This window comes from Anolis sagrei, chromosome 4 (genome assembly GCF_037176765.1).
Source record: "Anolis sagrei isolate rAnoSag1 chromosome 4, rAnoSag1.mat, whole genome shotgun sequence".
Taxonomy (NCBI): Eukaryota; Metazoa; Chordata; class Lepidosauria; order Squamata; family Dactyloidae; genus Anolis; species Anolis sagrei.
This window is the reverse complement of record NC_090024.1, coordinates 87,066,211-87,084,886: the sequence shown is the minus strand read 5'-3', so window position 1 is coordinate 87,084,886 and position 18,676 is coordinate 87,066,211. Positions and strand designations below refer to the sequence as shown.

The window sequence follows — 18,676 nt, the reverse complement described above, 5'->3', positions numbered from 1 at the left end:
AGATTTAAATGAGACGAAGGCTTAAACAAGGACTAGGAAAACTTTGACTCTGTGGATGTTGCTGGATTTTAGTTCCAATTCCCATCAGCCTAAACAAGCTTAACCACTGTAGTGTTTATCCACTTCTTGAGAACAGAGGCTGCCTGTCTGTGTGGGAAGAGGTGTTACCAGCTCTTTTCATGTCAGGGGCAACCTGAAAAACTACAAGTCGCTTCTGGTGTGAGAGAATTGGCTGTCTGCAAGAACGTTGCCCAGGGGACACCTGGATGTTTGGGGTTTTTTAAAAATGTTTTACCATCCTTGTGGGGAGCCGGAGCTGACAGAGGGAGCTCATCCGAGCTCTCGCTGGATTTGAACCTCTGACCTGTTGGTCTTTATTCTTGATGGCACAAGAGTTTAACCCATTGCACCAAAGGGGACTTCTACCTATTTGTCAACATGACATGTGGGGGTGGTTATCCCTAAACTGGGATAGGCAAATATGTGACTACAACTTCCATCATCCACATCACTAACTGTGCTAGACAGTGCTGATGGGAAGTACAACATCTAGTACTTCTGCTAGAAATACTTCATAAACAGTCCTATCTAGTTGCATTTTGACCAAAGATACTGGAAAAATCCACTACTAATCTTTCTGAATGAAAATTGCATCTGTTTCTCATATGAAATTCCAAGTAGAGTTGTTTCTAGGTGGAGAGGCACTGTTTTTTTGTGCTTTCTTTCTCCATTGAGTAGCATCTTGGGTTGAATCTACACTGCCTGTATGCTAACTTTTTAGTTGCTCTGAATCTGAGACCTAAACAAATGTGTGCTGGCCTTTTTGGAACAGGCTATGCACCTTCCACTGAGAGGAATCAGGACTGAAGAAGAAAAGAGAAAGAGTAACACATGCTATTGCAATCACATGTCTCTTCCTCATCCACCTCTCGTCTCACCGCTTCCATCAGAAAGCACTTTTTCTATACTAAAAAGTATCCCTGGGTTACTGTTAACACTCCATTTGGACGTCTTTTTCTAGAGTGCGCCTTCCTGAAGTTGAAAAAAAAAATTCCTTCCTGAAATGCCCAGAAAATGTGATTTCTACATTTCAAATCATTCTCCTCTCCACAAATTCTTAATCCTAAAGCACTTTTGAAGAACATGTGGCCCTACCAATGTTGCTGGACTGCAGTTTCCATTGTCTCTCTCCATATCTCCATATCCAAGGCTGACGGGAGCTCTAAAATAATATTTTGATAGTCACAAATAGTCCATCTCTGTTTTAGAGCTACTTCATCAGTTACAAGATTGCTAGAGTCGGAAGACCCTTTTCTTTAGACTATTTGTCACAGACACCTAAATCCAATGCAGCCTGTGCCAACATTTACTGCCGTGGCATAGGCTGCACAAAAGAAAACTCACTGGAAGGTTGGAGATGCCTATCTTTGATCTAAAGCTTGTTCTCACAACAGTGCTATCACTAGGATTAGTGTCACCCAGTGCAGTAACTCATGGTTTCACCACTTGGACTTCCTCCCATACGAGACAATACAGAATCCTTACTAATGTGTTTTGCACAACTGTTACTAATAATTTGTAATTCCCTCCAGTTTGTTTGAATCACTGAATACAATGACAAAATCAGAGACTAAATGAAAGTAGCACATTATTGTAGCCATATGATTCAAAACACTATTGTAATAGGGTAACAATGACTGCTTTGAACAGAGCGCATGCACAGTACAAAGTTCAAAAAGCAAATTGGCATTAAATAAGCAAGTTTTAACCTTGATACAACATATGTAAACCTGCCTTCCAAAAAGTGTTTTGTGGTTTTTAACCTTCAAGTCATTTCTGATTTATGACAACCCTAAAGCAAACTTATTACAGGATTTTCTGCGAATGTATGACCCACCCAAAGTCATCCAGAGGATTTCCATGTCCAAGCTGGGAATAAAATCCTTTCCCCAGAGGTGTAGTCCAATGTTCAAACCACTACACCACGTTACTGCTCTATATCTACTGTTATTTTTTTCTTTTTTAAAACAATACATTTCTGCTGAAACACTGCACAGAATAATTACAGAAAGATTCTGGTGTAATCTGCCCTGATGGTATCCCCCATCCGCATCCCCAAGTGATGCCACTGTCTCACTAATAATAATAATAATAATAATAATAATAATAATAATAATAATAATACAAGTTTGTTTTTTGTACCCTGCCTCCATTTCCCCAAAGGGACTCGGAGCAGCTTACATATGGCACAATACAAACATACAATGCATAAAATAAACATACAGTACAATATAGGATAAGTCCAATAGCATATTAAACAATAATTTAAACTCAAAAACAGTGCCCAGCACCCAAAACTACAAAATGATATGGCAAACTTGTAACTGGGCTGTCTCTTCAAATCTAGGTGTGCATTTACCTGCCAGGAAAAATGGTTCTAGCCTAGCTTTCTTGCCAGTCAATTCTACACATGATAAAGTCTTGAACGGAGAAGCATTCTCTTGCATGAACAACTGCAGTGTTGAGCAGCCTAGCTTCTGAGATGTCTCTCCTTTTGCTACTTTGAAAGCCAGCCCTAAAGGGGCGAGAGAGCCAGTAGCACTCTCGGTTTCAAACGCCTGGAGTTCTTTGAAAGGAAGCCATAGCAATTAAAACAGTTTCAGGGAAATACAGATGCATCTTAACACAACTTGACAATGCACTTGGATTCAAGAAGGAATCTTCCTTTAAATCAGACTGACTGAGGAATTCAGACATTTGCTACTGGGTTCAAAACACCTGGAGGCCCAAAGGTTGGGAACTAATGCTTTAAAATATTTCTAGGGTCTCGATAAGTCAAAGCCAGTGGGTTAAAGCACTGAGCTGCTGAGCATGTTGATCGAAAGGTCACAGGTTCAATTCTGGGGAGCGGCGTGAGCTTCCGCTGTCAGCCCTAGCTTCTGCCAACCTAGCAGTTCGAAAACATGCAAATGTGAGTAGATCAATGGGTACCGCTCCGGCGGGAAGGTAACGGCGCTCCATGCAGTCATGCCGGCCACATATACCTTGGAGGTGTCTACGGACAACGCCGGCTCTTCGGCTTAGGAATGGAGATGAGCACCACACCCCAGAGTCAGACATGACTGGACTTAATGTCAGGGGACAACCTTTTTTATGGTAATAATTAGAACACTCAGATCCACTGATGGATTTTCAGGAATGGGAAGTGTCTGACGTGTGATTCAATACAACAGCCAGCAGAGTGATCTTGTCTGAAGTGGTGAAATGGAGCCAGAGCTTTTGGGGTCAAAGCACTTAGACCAAAGGTCCTCAAACTAAGGCTAGATACGGCCCTCAAAGGTCATTTACCCGGCCCTCACTCAGGGTCAACCTAAGTCTGAAACTACTTGAAAGCACACAACAACAACAACAATCCTATTTCATCAGCCAAAAGCAGGCCCACACTTCCCATTGAAATACTATTAAGTTTATATTTGTTAAAATTGTTGTTAATTTTAATTATTATATTGTTTTAAGTGTTTTTTGCACTACAAATAATGTATGTGCAGTGCCCATAGGAATTCATTCATGGTTTTTTTCAAATTATAATCTGGCCCTCCAACAGTTTGAGGGACTGTGACCTGGCCCTCTGTTTAAAATGTTTGAGGACCCCTGACTTAGACTTTTAAAATGTCATCTGCCATTCACTCCAGGTCACCCTGAGCTTAGCTGCAATCATCAAAGAAGTGAAGGCAGGGAATTTTTCAAGCAGCAATATCTGGTTGTGAACTATCCCTATTTTAGGGCAATGTATAATGTTGGCCTGATGACAATCAAACGATATACACTGTTTGGCTAATTAAAACTGTTTGCTTTACAAAAGACATAATGGACTCTCTTCAGGAGGAAGACTATGGAATATGTCATGATGAGCTCTAGCACATCAGAATACACACCACAATTTAATATGCAAAACATCTACATTACGTATATAACTTTGTACAGAAGCCTATGAATTTAACAACTAATAGAAAAATAGGCCACACACTTACATCATTTTCATGTTGCTTTCACTGTCATGGTTCCATCCTATGGAATAATGTAGGTTGGTGAAGCACTAAAGATAGTTTCCAGGGACCCTTCTACACAGCCATATAACCCATAATATTAAGGCAGAAAATCCCACAATAACTGCTTTGAACTGGGTTATCTGAATCCACACTGCCATATATTCCAATTCAAAGCAGATAATGTGGGATTTTATTCAGATGTGTGAAGGAGCCTTAGTCTAATACTGGGTGGGAATTGTATAGCCTTCCAGGAGATTTTAAACTGCACCATACCTTACATCTAGTGGTGTGGGTAAATGTTACAGGAGTTGCTGTCTAACAACATCTGGAGGGCCTTCCAACTTGGACTAGGACTCTAGCAATGGAATCTAAGTACATTGTCAAGCTACATATCCCAGTACTTGAGAAGGGTGGTATACAAATGAAGTAAGTAAGTAAATAAATAAATAAATAAATAAATAAAGTGGCATGAAACTGAAATAATTGTGTAGTGGAAATACTTCATTAACAATACTTCAAAGGTCAAAATATGCAGAGGGAAAGAAATACTGCCACCAAACATGGCACATGCCAGTGTATATGCTAGTTAGCTCAAATGCAATATTTAAAAAGTGTTAAGAGGACCACCCTTCCCTAAGGGTTTTCAAAAACAAAACTGCAAATCACAGTAAAAGCTAGATTTTGCTTGGTTTCGTTCAGGCTTGTAAAGAGCCTGGCCTCTACTGTGAGTAAAGATTGCCTCCAGGCAACTAGGCAGAGAAGCTTTCCAAACATCTGTTCCCTTTTCCCCTCTTAAGGACACTAATGCCTGGCACAGGCAGAAGGCGAACAAATAAAAAGTTGGCCAGCAACTTCTGCAGCTTTATTTTCAATGCAGGCTTAAGATGCAATGTTAATATATTCAGTGCAGATCTTGGGACAACATAAATCAGCAAGATGTTTAAAATCTTGTTGTCAGCTAGCACAGAATAATTTTCAGCACTTTGACAAGATCCGTTTACACACAAAAGATTGGGTTATAACAAAAGATATGAACTGAGTCCTTATTCCACAAACTGCCATCGAAGTACATATACCATGGCATATTTCAAAAGTGTGATTATTGCCATCAAAGAAATATCACAGCAGCCCACAACTTGTTTTCAGTTAGATAATTAGAAAGACCAATCATTGGTTTGCAAAAGGGACATAGACCTGAGTGAGACTCTTTGTTGATAAGCAGACAATAAAATCTTCTACAATCAATGTACTATAACACCATTGGGAAATCATCTTTATTGCTGCATCACTGTAAATATAGCTGCCATTTGGGGAAATGGATAGTTTGCTCCTGCATGGCTACAGATAAACAGTAAACAAGAAGAAACCTGTAAAGCAATATAGAAAATGCAGACACTATTTATCATTTACTTTTCATGTATGGAATAAATCTCACCATATTAAAACAGTGAATGTGGCTCTTAATGAGACATGCCACATTATCACAGGATGTCTTTGCCCAACACTACTGGAGAAGTTATCCTGCTCAGCTGGTATTGCACACCTGATATCTGCCAGGAAGTAGCAGACAGCAATGAAAGAACTAAGGCATTGCCATCTCTGGCCCATCTTCTGTTCGGATATCAGCCAGCAAGACAACAACTTAAATCAAGAAACAGCTTCCTAAGATTCACAGAAACGCTCGTAAGAAGACCTCAGCAAGCAAGACTCCAAAATTGGCAGGTTAAAACCCAGAACTTCAATCCATGGCTGATACCAGATGAGAAACTCACTCTGGGCACACAAAAGATTGGGCAAATTGGAAGGCGCTGAACAGACTGTGTTCTGGCACCATGAGGTGCAGAGCCAACCTTAAGAAATGGGGCTACGAAGTGGAGTCCATGACATGCAAGTGTGGAGGAGAGCAAACCACAGACCACTTACTACAATGCAGCCTGAGCCCTGCCACATACACAATAGAGGACCTTTTTGCAGCGATACCAGGGGCACTCCAGGTGGCCAGCTTTTGGTCAAAGGAAATTTAGCATCATGCCAAGTTTTTAACTTTGTTTGTAGTTTTTTATACATTTTTTAATAAATGATAATGAAACTGTATTCTCAATTTGCTTCTGACGCAATTAATAAATAAATTTACTTTTCATATCTAGATAAGCAGTTGGGTTCAGCCTAAATCCTAAGGAGGGACAATCAACAAATTCAGTGGAACAAGTTAATCACAGTTAACTAAAGTGCCATGATTTTCAATGAATCAACTCCACGTTGAACTAAGTCTGAGTCCAACCCATGGTACACAGGCTAGACTTTTCATATGAATAGGCCTAGGGCCCCTTCCACCGAGTTGTATAAAATCCATATTGAACTGGATTATATGGCAGTGTGGACTCAAATAATCAAGTTCAAAGCATATATTGTGGGATTTTTGCCTTGATATTCTGGGTTATATGGCTGTGCGGAAGAGTCCGAAAATCACACTGAAAGACCTAAAGATTCCTAGAGATAACATATTAATAGTCACAGTAAGGCTAATGATGATGATGATAATAATAATAACTTTATTTATAGACTGCCCTCCTCAGGGCAAAGTGGCATACCTCCCAGTGGCTGACCCTACATTATGTATGTATCCGTGTAAGTATGTTTACATCAGAATGACTAATGCTACAGAGTTTGGGAAACAGTAAATCTCCTATTTATCAGCCATTTTCTAAGGGCCTATCCACACAGCCACATTATACAGAATATCAAGGCAGATAATCCACAAAATCTGCTTTGAATTCACATTACCATATAATCCACTTCAATGTGGATTTTATAAAGCTGTGTGGAAGGGGCCATAGTCAGATGAAACAGAAAGCAACATTTTGAATGCTCAACACAGATGCAATAATTATAACCATACAAAACGGATTGCTGATCATCCTTTGCAAAGCAGGAAGAAAATAGCATTTCGCTTGTGTGATTTTTGGACATTAGCATTTTAGCTTTAAGTATAAGTGAACGTGTTTGACAATTTGTGTCTAGCTGCCAGAATACACACATTCTGCTGAAATCATTTAAGCTTTATTTAAAGTTGTCTCTAGCATTCATTCCAAGATTTCTCAGATGAAATCTGGGACATGTGTGGCCAAGTAACACGAGACTGTAATATTAATGAAGAGGAACAGATAAGGTAGGAGAAGCTGCAACAATTTGCTCTTGCCTAAGGCAACTAGGAAGGATAAGATACTGCCCTCTCATCTCTCCCCCCCCCCCCCCCGATATTATTGAGTGGAACTCACTTTTGCACTTTGACCTCAGTTTGTGGTAACTCAGGCCTAGCCAGACAGGCCCAAAAAACGGGACCTGCCTCAGTTTTACTGGACACGTCATTTGGATGAAACTGAATTAATTAAACATCTGGTAAGATCTGGATCTTAGGTAGGATCCGGGTCTTACCAGGTGTGAGCACTGTGTGGATTGGGCCCGGGGACCACGTCACACAATCCTCACAACCATTCATAGGATTGGGGTGGAATGTTATCAGTATGCTGATGACACCCAAATAAATTTCTCCATGTCTTCCAAAACAGCTTCAGCGTGTCTCCTTTGAATGAATGCCTGGAGGAGGTAATAGGCTGGATGAGAGAAAACAAATTGAAACTGAATCCAGACAAAACAGAAGTGCTTGCCATCAAGGGTCCTAATCTGGGGATGGAGGAGTGTCAACCAGTTCTGGAGGAGTTACACTCCCCCAAAAGACTGTGTTCGCAGCTTGGGAGTGCTCCTGGATCCGACAATCCAAATGTTAGTCCAGGTAGATGCGACCACCATCCAGAGGACCTTCTAATTGGCTGCCCCAAGACTCTGGAATGACCTTCCAGTAGAACTCTGATATCTAGACCAGCTGTCGGAATTTAAAAATAATCTATAAACACATCTCTTCTGGCAGGCCTACCCAGTTTTTAACTATGAATCTTAAACTCATGTCCTTTGTTTGATGTTTGTTTTGTGCATTTAATATGTATTTTTAGAAATGCAATTTTTTATGTGGATCTTTTATAGAAATATGTGTATTTGTTGAATTTTTGCTATGTTTGTGTTTTCAAATTGTTTTGTAACCTGCCTCAAGCTGCAGGGAAAGGTGGGTAAGAAATAAAATAAAATAATAATAATTATTATTATTATTTCTTGCGGGGGTGGGCTCCAGGAGCCCAAAAACCAAAAGGGCACTCACCCCTCCCCAAAAGGAACCCTAAAAGGTTTTAAAAACTTCTTTGGCCACCATTATGGTCCTCCTTGAACCTTCCTGGTGCGAGGAAATGACAGGCATGGAGATGGGGTGGGGGGCTCCAGATACATGGCCCAGTGTGTCAAGGTGTACAGACAATTGTTTCATGCTAGTTTGGTGCATTTCAAATGCTTGAATGTTGCCTTCTCAGCAGACGATTCAAAATAAATTGTCACCATATCTGTTCTGTATGCCTCTTGCCATTTCACTTGATGGCTTTGTAAGGGATTTCTAGGAGGATCAATACAAACACAACATGTCGGTACAGTATGACCCTTGTAACTATGACCCCTGTTCCCAGACTGTTCCCAGACTTCAGTTTTGTATCACTGAAGATAATAGTGAACCCTATTGAAATGAAGTACTTCTGGTCTGAGAATACAATTGAATTGTGCTGTAGAACTTAGAAAACACCTAGAAAGGATATGTTTTGCTTGATGTGGATAAATTAAGCCACAGGCATCAGTCCCGTTGATGCAAAGGGTCGTACAAAGATACAAAATAGCAAGAATGTTGGTAGGATGTTTAAATTATTACAATAACCCATGGGTTTCAGCAGCAGCACTACTGAGCTATCTGCAGGGGGCACTTCAGCACAGCAAGTCTCGGCCAAATTCCTTCTGTCTCTCGCTTCCAGCTGAGCAACAACAAATGTGGAAATAACTTAACATTTCCAAGCTCAGAAAAGGAAACAACAGCTCAGAAGAATGCAGTACAGATTACGTGGCAGAAGCAGAGGATAATGAAATAGCATGAAGACTTGGGAACAAAATTCCATTAGAGGCAGAGAGTGAAATAACTTGATTGATTTTCTTGAATAAAGCTAACTTAAAAGGCAATACAGCTGGGAACTCCTACATCACACCACAGCTTCTATATTCTACAAATACAAAAGGAACAAATGAGCTGATGATCCAGATCAGGAATTTCACAGGAATGCAATGGCTGGTCCTACCATCAAGCAAAGTGAAACAGCAGTCTTGGATGGCACATACTGGAAGGTGGCAAAAGCTGGGTATCAGAACTATGCCACACAGCATGCCTTGCAACAACACACATAGCTCGGTGCCTTAAGAGCAATGGATAATGCCCCATCTCTAGTGCCAGAGAATGATTCAGCCCCCAGTTTGGCTGGATTTCCTACATCCTATGACCACAATTCAGACAGATTCCCCAAAGGAGCGGATCTAATTCTTCACCTCAGACAGCAAGGTGTCTTGAGATCAGGCAAGCCTCTACCCTAGCTTCTTTCAAGATAAATCTGAAAACTTGGCTTTTCCGATGTGCCTTCTGAGAGTGACCACTCAACCCATTTGCTTGTTTCCACCTACAGTTATCCTTATGATAAAGTACCTCCTCCTGTCCCCCCATAAAGGCCAAACTCCACTGCTCCTCCTTCTTGGACTCCTCTCTCATAAATGCACTTTTCATTCCTATTTCACCTTTTAACATTTTATCTCACACATCTGGCCCGCCCTTTGTGTTGATTTTACTATGCCATTTTATATTGTTTATTTTATTTTATTTGTTGTTTTATATATTATGTTATGTTGTAGTTCTTTGCTATTCTGTGTCTAATTATGTTATATTATTTTGGACTTGGCCTCATGTTAGCTGCCCTGAATCCCCTTTGGGGAGAAGGTGGTGAGTTATAAATAAAGATGATGATGATGATGATGATGATGATGACTGAGCCCATCATGCAGCCGGCTAGCCATAGATCATGTGTTTCACTTCATTTCCCATCATTCAGTGATTTAGTGCACAAAGATGGTTCATAGGCCCTGTAGTCACAATATGGCTTCCAGGTACATGTGGGGTTGCAAGACAGATTGCAGCCTGGCTGGAAATGTGCAGTTTGGTGTGCCAGTGACATTAACTACTGCTTTGCATAGACAATGAGGACTAGACCAGCACATGACACAATGTACAGAACTAGCAATCTGTCTAGAATAATTTCTTGATGTATACCTATTCACCTCCATGACCAACGAGGCCAGATGACTGTCACCAATGGCAATAAGACCAAAACTGTGGCACCACCACATTCCTATGAAAAATAATATGTCATTGCTTAAAACTGCCAGTCAACAAATAATGACACTATATTCAATGCATGGCCCTGACCTTTGGCTAGTATTATACTTAGCCAGATGAGTTATACTGTACTCCATTAAAAAGTGAAAATGTTACACTGAATTGAAAAGAGCGTACAGACACATTTACTACCACGTGGTGACCAACTGTGAAAATCTCTATGGATGAAGCAGGCTTATAGGGTATTTTTCATAGCTTACAATTAAAAAAATGTATGGGCATGTGGGAAAACTTTTTCACCTTGACATAATTAGCATGGGAACAGACCCTGTATGAGGAAAAGGAAAAGCTCCCTTCTGCAACTATTGACACAAACAATTTAACATACAGAAGCTGACTGGATGCATCTTTTCAGCAACTTCTATCATATTGCTTATCAGGCTAAGTGATAGAGAAGGCTGGCATTCTCCTGCCACCAATGTGCCAGGAATTGGCAGCATAAATGTGCCCTTTGGCATCATAAATGTGCCCGTTGGCACTGTTCCCCCCTCCCAAAGGTCTCCAGAAACTGGCAGCCAATGGGTTGTTGTAGGTTTTTTGGGCTATATGGCCATGTTCTAGAAGCATTCTATCCTGATGTTTCACCTGCATCTATGGCAGGCATCCTCAGAGGTTGTGAGGACCTCACAATCTCTGACGATGTCTGCCATAGATGCAGGTGAAACGTCAGGAGAGAATTCTTCTAGAACATGGCCATATAGCCCAAAAAACCTACAACAACCCAGTTATTTGAGCCATGGAAGCCTTCGACAATACATTGGCAGCCAATGGTTTGGGGACCAGCACCAGTCTAGTCACCACCATTTTGAGTAACATGGTTCTGGTTCACCTGAGGACAACAAGCAACCTCTGTGAAACACACAGTTATGTCTGTGTTTTCCTTTTGTATTTTGTCATGTGCTTATTTTATGTTTTGTTTTTAGGCATCTTGTGCTGTGTGTAAGCCACCTCCAGTCCCTTCAGGGAGATGGTGGCGGGATACAAGAATAAAGTTGTTATTGTTGTTGTTGTTGTTATTCAAAGGCAAAGGCAAGGAGCTGATCCTTGCCACATAATCTCAATAGTGACTGCTATCGCTGTGTATTCCTGAATTACAAGGATTAGATGACTCTTGCAGTCTCTGTGTGGTTCTGTCTCTTCCTCTCAGGACCCTTCCACACAGCCCTGTATCCCAGAATATCAAGGCAGATAAATCCTACAATATCTGCTTTGAACTGGGTTATCTGAGTCTACACTCAGATAATGTGGGATTTTCTACCTTGATATTCTGGGATATAGGGCTGTGTGGAAGGGCCCTCAGACAGCTCTGATAATGTAAGGGCCTGACTAACCCTGCATAAGAAATCCATCACCTTGCAAAGCACTTTACATAATGGTTTCTTGAAAGCATTTCAAAGTAAGCTGCCAGTTTTAAATCCAGTATACTCCCCTGAATACATCTTGCCAAGAAAATCCTATGATTAGGTCGCCATACATTGGAGTCAACATGAAGGCACACAACAACAACAAAGCCGGTCTGAGTCCTTCTACGGACTCAGATTGGCATATAAAAGTTTTAAATAAATAAATAAATGTTGCTAGATATCTTAAAATATTCCTCAACAGCAGGAATGGAAAACCTTTGACCCTCCAGATGTTTTGGATTCAAACTTCCAGAAGCTGCATCCATCATGACCAACGAGGGACTGTGGGAGATGTAGTCCAAAACATGTCAAAGGTCAAAGGCTCCCAGTAATGCCTTAAGGCAGTGTTTCTCAACCCGGGGGTTGGGACCCCTGTGGGGGTCGCGAGGGGGTGTCAGAGGGGTCGCCAAAGACCATCAGAAAACAGTATTTTCTGTTGATCATGGGTTCTGTGTGGGAAGTTTGGTCCAATTCTATCATTGTTGGGGTTCAAAATGTTATTTCATTGTAGGTGAACTATAAATCCCAGCAACTACAACTCCCAAATGTCAAAGTCTATTTTTCTCAAACTCCTCCAGTATTCACATTTCAGCATATTGAGTATTCGTGCCAAGTTTGGTCTAGATCCATCATTGTTTGAGTCCACAGTGCTCTCTGGATGTGGGTGAACTACAACTCCAAAAATTCAAGGTCAATGTCCATCAGATCCTCTCAGTATTTTCTCTTGGCCATGGGAGTTCTGTATGCCAAGTTTGGTTCAATTTCATCATTGGTGGTGTTCAGAATGCTCTTTGATTGTAGGTGAACTATAAATCCCAGCTACTACAGCTCCCAAATGACAAAATCAACAACCCCCCCCCCACCCCACCAGTATTGAAATTTGGGCATATTAGGTATTTGGGATTTGAAAATATCTGCATATCAGATATTTATATTATGATTCATAACAGTAGCAAAATTACAGTTACGAAGTAGCAATGAAAATGTTATGGTTGGGGGTCACCACAACGTGAAGAACTGTACTAAGGAGTTGCGGCATTAGAAAGGTTGAGAACCACTACCTTAAGGGATGTTGCAACACAGCAATAAAGCCAGACTGTCAGTTCTACACATTTGTTTTCTTAAAGACAATTTCTGAGTTCTTCAGCTCAGAAGATCAGCTTTGAGGTAACCACAGCTACCTAGGTTTATCTCACTCCATTGGTTCTTCTTGTCCATCTCTAATTGTATTCAGTTCACAGGCTTCAGGAGCCTCTATGTACAGTCTATGTACACAGAGCTTGATTACCCAGTTTGGTTTCCCAGCAATTGGAGCCAAGCGATAACAACAAATCCCCTATTGCCTGCCCAGTGTTTCAGTGTGTCTTGGTAGCATTTCCTTTTCTCCCTGACACCCAGCTGGCATGTGTGTATACAACACCACACAGTTTCAGACAGGAGACAACTGACTCATTCATTTGGTTTGTCTTGAACACTTCACAATTCTGTTTTTAAAAGTCCTTCAGTCTCTCTTCAAATCCATCACAGCCTTTGAGCTCTCTTTTTGGGAACAGAACATTATGATATGTGTATTTTTGTAATATATAAACATTTTTCTGTGATGCAGCTGAGATCATAATCTTAAATAGGAGGGCTTCTTAACCATTTTCCCTTAAGGCATTTTTTTCTGCTTTCACCCTACTGATAATAAGTCACATATTTGTGCTCGGGCTGTACCATTCCAAAGTCCAGGGGCAGATCCCCCATGTCAGAGTTGTGTCCACATTTGAAACTACAGGCACATGGAAAGGAGGCATGTTAGGAAAAGGGATTCTTGCTAAGTCTTGGTTTTGGCATGTAATTCTCCTACAAAATGGAAATTCATTTTAATACAAGAAACATGATAATAGTATCTTCTATCCAACTGGTGGGCAAAAGGGTACAAAATTTGCATGAGAGTTCTCACAAGAGAGCTTTGTGGTGGATTGAATTCCTATATAGTCCAGCTGAAATCAGATCCATTGAATGCTATGAGACTTAGAATACATCTCTAATGTAGAATTAATGCAGTTTAATATCACTTCAAATGCCATGGCTCAATGCTATGGAATCACAAGGGTTGTAGTTTTATAAGGACTTTAGCCACCTCTGCCAAAGTATTGGTGTCTCACCAAATTACAACCCCCAGGATCCCATAGCATTGAGACATGACAGTGTCAAACTGCAAGAATTCTACAATGTAAGATATACCCTCAGAAAGTGATAACTTCTTATATTATTATTATTATTATTATTATTATTAATTTACTGACACAAAAACACAGTATGTCACAGCAAATGAGATATATAAACTATTATTATTATTATTATTATTATTATTATTATTATTATTATTGGGTTGTGGTAAGTTTTTTCGGGCTATATGGCCATGTTCTAGAGGCATTCTCTCCTGACGTTTCGCCTGCATCTATGGCAAGCATCCTCGTGCTTACCATAGATGCAGGCGAAACGTCAGGAGAGAATGCCTCTAGAACATGGCCATATAGCCCAAAAACCCTACAACAACCCAGTGATTCTGGCCATGAAAGCCTTCAACAATACATTATTATTATTATTATTATTATTATTATTATTATTAGATACACAACAAGATTAGTTCACAGCAAACAAAATCTCTATGCTGGCTTTTGTATTTGATCACATGTCGGACACTTCCCAAGTGTGGTGTATTGGCAAATAAAGTGTGCAGATCCAAGTAGGATGGCCTTTTTCAGCTGACAAATGGTAATTTTGTCAACATCAATTTTTTTAAAGTGATGGCCAAGGTCTTTAGGCACTGCACCCAGTGTGCTGATCACTATTGGGACCACCTTTACTGGCTTATGCCAGAGTCTTTGCAGTTCTATTATTATTATTATTATTATTATTATTATTATTATTATTTTATTACTATTTGAGTGAACCAATTAACAAATCTCACCTCTGCCCCGGATTCATAACATCTCTCAGATTCTTGGACAAATCACTCTAAGTACTTAGTTGTAGGCCTGCCTCCAAGAGATGATCTGAAACCCATGTTCAATTATATGTTAATTTTTGTTTATGCATTAATCATGACTGTATCTCATCTTCCTTCCAATAAGCTCCTCTGCTCTTTATCAACACAACAACTTTATGAGATAAATCAAGTTGTCACAGAGTGACTGGACCAAAGTGTTCATAGAAGTATCATAGCTTTAACTTTGATTTGTCTTTTTCCTTTACTCTCTTTCCTCTCATTTTCTTTTTTTTCTTTTTAAATGAAAAGACCCACATTAAAGTATTAGTGTATCATACCATTATAATACTGTGTTTCCTGTGGTTGTTTTGAAAACAAACGTGAAGAAAAATGAAGAATGCCTACATTAGCAATTTTACTCATCTTTTGCATTTAAAAACAAATTCCGCATTTGTAGGCTGAACGTTGCTGGAAGATGTGAATCTATAGTGGAGAGGGCTTTCCTATAAATCAAACAAAAAGTACTTGCAAGGCTCCTGTGCTATTTGTAACACACTTGTAAGGGTGGAGTAGAATGGAGAAAACCACTGGAAACTCAAATGTAAAACTTGCCAACTTAGTTATTACATCTGAATTACAGAGTTGGAAATGCAAAATACAGTGTACTGACACCGATAGACACTGCCTCCAGGTTTTATGTGATGTTATCCCTTTATAATTGACACATTGATTCAACCCAAAAGGAGGAGGACCAATTCACGAAGAAGAGAGAAAGACTCTGCAGATCCATGGATTTTAATACCAATGGACTGCAAATTTAAGGCATCAGGTGTCCAGTTTTGGACCACCGGTGCATACAGAGCCATGCTCAGGAACTGTTCCACTGCTGTAAGACTCATTTCCCCTGAAGATTTGAAAAACTTTAAGCCGGAGTATCACTCATATACACTATAAGGCAGTGGTTCTCAACCTGGGGTCCCCAGATATTTTTGGTATTCAACTCCAAAAACCCCTAATAGCTGGTAAATTGGCTGGGATTTCTGGGAGTTGTAGGCCAAAAACATCTAGGGACCCCAGGCTGAGAACCACTGCTATATTTTATTTATTTATTTCAAAGTTTTCTATACTGAGCTTCTCACCTCTTAGAGGGACTCAGCCCGGTTTACAACCATAAAACATACAATCAGTAAAATATCATAGTTCATAATTACAATAACACATTTAAAATAACAACTATATTTAAAACTACGGTGGTCAGTCATCATATTAAAAACAAGTATACCTCATCTTCCATCCACAATCTTAGGGTGCTGTCTCATTCATCGAAAGCCTGTCTCCACAACCACATATTCACCCGTTTCCTGAATGTCAGGATAGACGGGGCGGTTCTGACCTCCAGTGGGAGAGAGTTCCAGAGTCGCGGGGCCACCACCGAGAAGGCCCTGTCCCTCGTCCCCACCAGGCGCGCTTGTGAGGCCGGGGGGACCGAGAGCAGGGCCTCTCCAGACGATCTTAGTAATCTTGATGGTACGTAGGGGAGAAGGCATTCATAAACACTTTAAGACAACCCAACAGCATAACTAGGACAAAAATCCCCATCACTTCCAACTAGCATGATCAAAGGGGTTAGAATAGGATATTGGATAGAGGAAGACGGCACTAAACCATTAAAGAAAGCAAACACAAACTTGTTGGTGGCAATAGTTTCCTTATGGTTTTGCCTATTTTAAGTCATCTGGTGTATGTGTGCATTTTGTACATGTTTACTACTTTCCTTGCAGTTTTAAAACTGGCCTGGTTAAAAGAAAAAGTTTTCCCTTTTACACTACACAATTGCTTATTTACTTACAGTATTTATATTCTGCCCTTCTCACCCCGAAGGGGACTCAGGGCGGATCACAGAACATCTACACAGCAAACATTCAATGGCGTTATATACTGACAAGACAGACAACTGTACATAGATAGAGGTATATATACATAGGCTTTCCCATCTTTGGCATCTTGGAGGCTGTGTTAGGTCCCAGCCATGGGGGAGTGCTGTCACTGCAGTTTCCCTGCCAAAGTGCTTTTGTTTGTAAACTACCTCCTTGATCAAATCGCCTGCATTTTTCTGGCATTTTCTTATGGGCGCCCGCTTAAGCAGTACCTATTTACCTACTCACATTACTGTTTTCAAAACTGCTAGGTAGGCAGAAGCTGGGCTAAAGGCCAGGAGCTCAGCCTGACCCAGATTTCAAACTGCCTATCTTTCGATTGGCAAGATTTACTGCAGCTGGCAGTTAACCTGCTGTGCTAAAGCTTGGCCCATTATAGCAGCGTGATCCCACTTTAATCACTGTGGCTGAATCCTATGACATTTGAGTTTGGTGAGACTGTAAAAACTCTCCAGTTGATGTGCTTACAAGTTCCTTGTCGACTTATGATGACCCCATAAATTCTATAGGGTTTTCTTTGTCAAGGGATACACTTCTGAATATCCCTCTTTAAACAGCAAATCCCAAAATTTTGTAGAATGAGGCCACGGAAGGTAAAGTAGAATAACTGCATATTGTGAATAGGCTATGAACAACAGAACAGGAAAAGCTACGTTGTGAGCTCGAGGAAATCACCCTCCTACCTCCTGCCAGAGACCACTTGTGACAACCACAGGGCTTGCCTCACTTATCTTGCTATGAAGATTGTTTACCCATTTGCAATGCCAATATAAGGAACGAGATCTGCCGAATCAGCACATCCAGCACTGAAAAACGATATGGAAATGATGATGATCACCAAGAGTCCAAAGGACTAGCTGGGATTAGTGTGGTGGAATTATGAGGATGAGTAATTCCTGTGCTAACAATTATGTCCTCCTACTACCTCCCTCAAGGCCTGAATACACTAAAGGCATCAGAGTTCATCTGATCTTGGGAGCTAAAAAGGATCTGCTCTTGTTAGTACTTGGATGGGATACCACCTACCCATACAAGATGCTCTAAGCGAGGCACCCTCAAACTGTGGCCCTCCAACTGTTTTGGCCTCCAACTACCAGAATTCCTGAGCATTGAACAAGCTGGCTAGGGTTTCTGGGAGTTGACGGCCCAAACAGCTGGAGGGCCGCAGTATAAGGATGCCTACTCCAAGCCACTGGTTCTCAACCTGTGGGTCCCCAGGTGTTTTGGCCCAAAACTCCCAGAAATCCCAGGATTTCTGAGAGTCGAAGGCCAAAACACCTGGGAATCCACAGGTTGAGAACCATGGCTCCTCTATACTTGAAAGGAAGAAGGGAAAGGCCAAATCACGTCTGAGTACTCCTTACCTAAGAAAACCCTATGAAATGCATGGCATCACCATAAGCCAACAGGTAACTTGAAGGCACGCACACACACATTACATCCATCCCTTCTGATCCAGCTATTTCCAGGTTAGAAGAGAGTTGAGGAGTGACATCTAAAAGTGCCCAAAAGAAACATATGATGTGCCATACCACAATGCCTGAAGGGAATGCACATGATGTTCATAAATCACAGTTCCTCATAGAGCAGCCACCACAGCTCTGTTGGTATGGAGCATTTCCTCAAAATGATTATAGTGGGGAGGAGAAGGACCTGATCAGGTTTTCAGTTTCCCAGACCAGCAGATCTACATATAGGAGGCCTTATGGACTCCTTTCACTCATGTTGTTGTTGTTCATTCGTTCAGTCGTCTCCGACTCTTCGTGACCTCATGGACCAGCCCGCGCCAGAGCTCCCTGTCGGCCGTCACCACCCCCAGCTCCTTCAAGGTCAGTCCAGTCACTTCAAGGATGCCATCCATCCATCTTGCCCTTGGTCGGTCCCTCTTCCTTTTACCTTCCACTTTCGTCAGCATAATTGTCTTCTCTAGGCTTTCCTGTCTCCTC

General features: G+C 41.0%; 1 protein-coding gene across 1 annotated transcript in view; it reads right to left on the bottom strand.

Annotated features, from left to right (window-relative positions):
* PXDC1 (PX domain containing 1) overlaps window positions 1-18,676 on the bottom strand; it is a 50,730-nt gene that overhangs the window by 27,570 nt on the left and 4,484 nt on the right. The window lies entirely within an intron of this gene.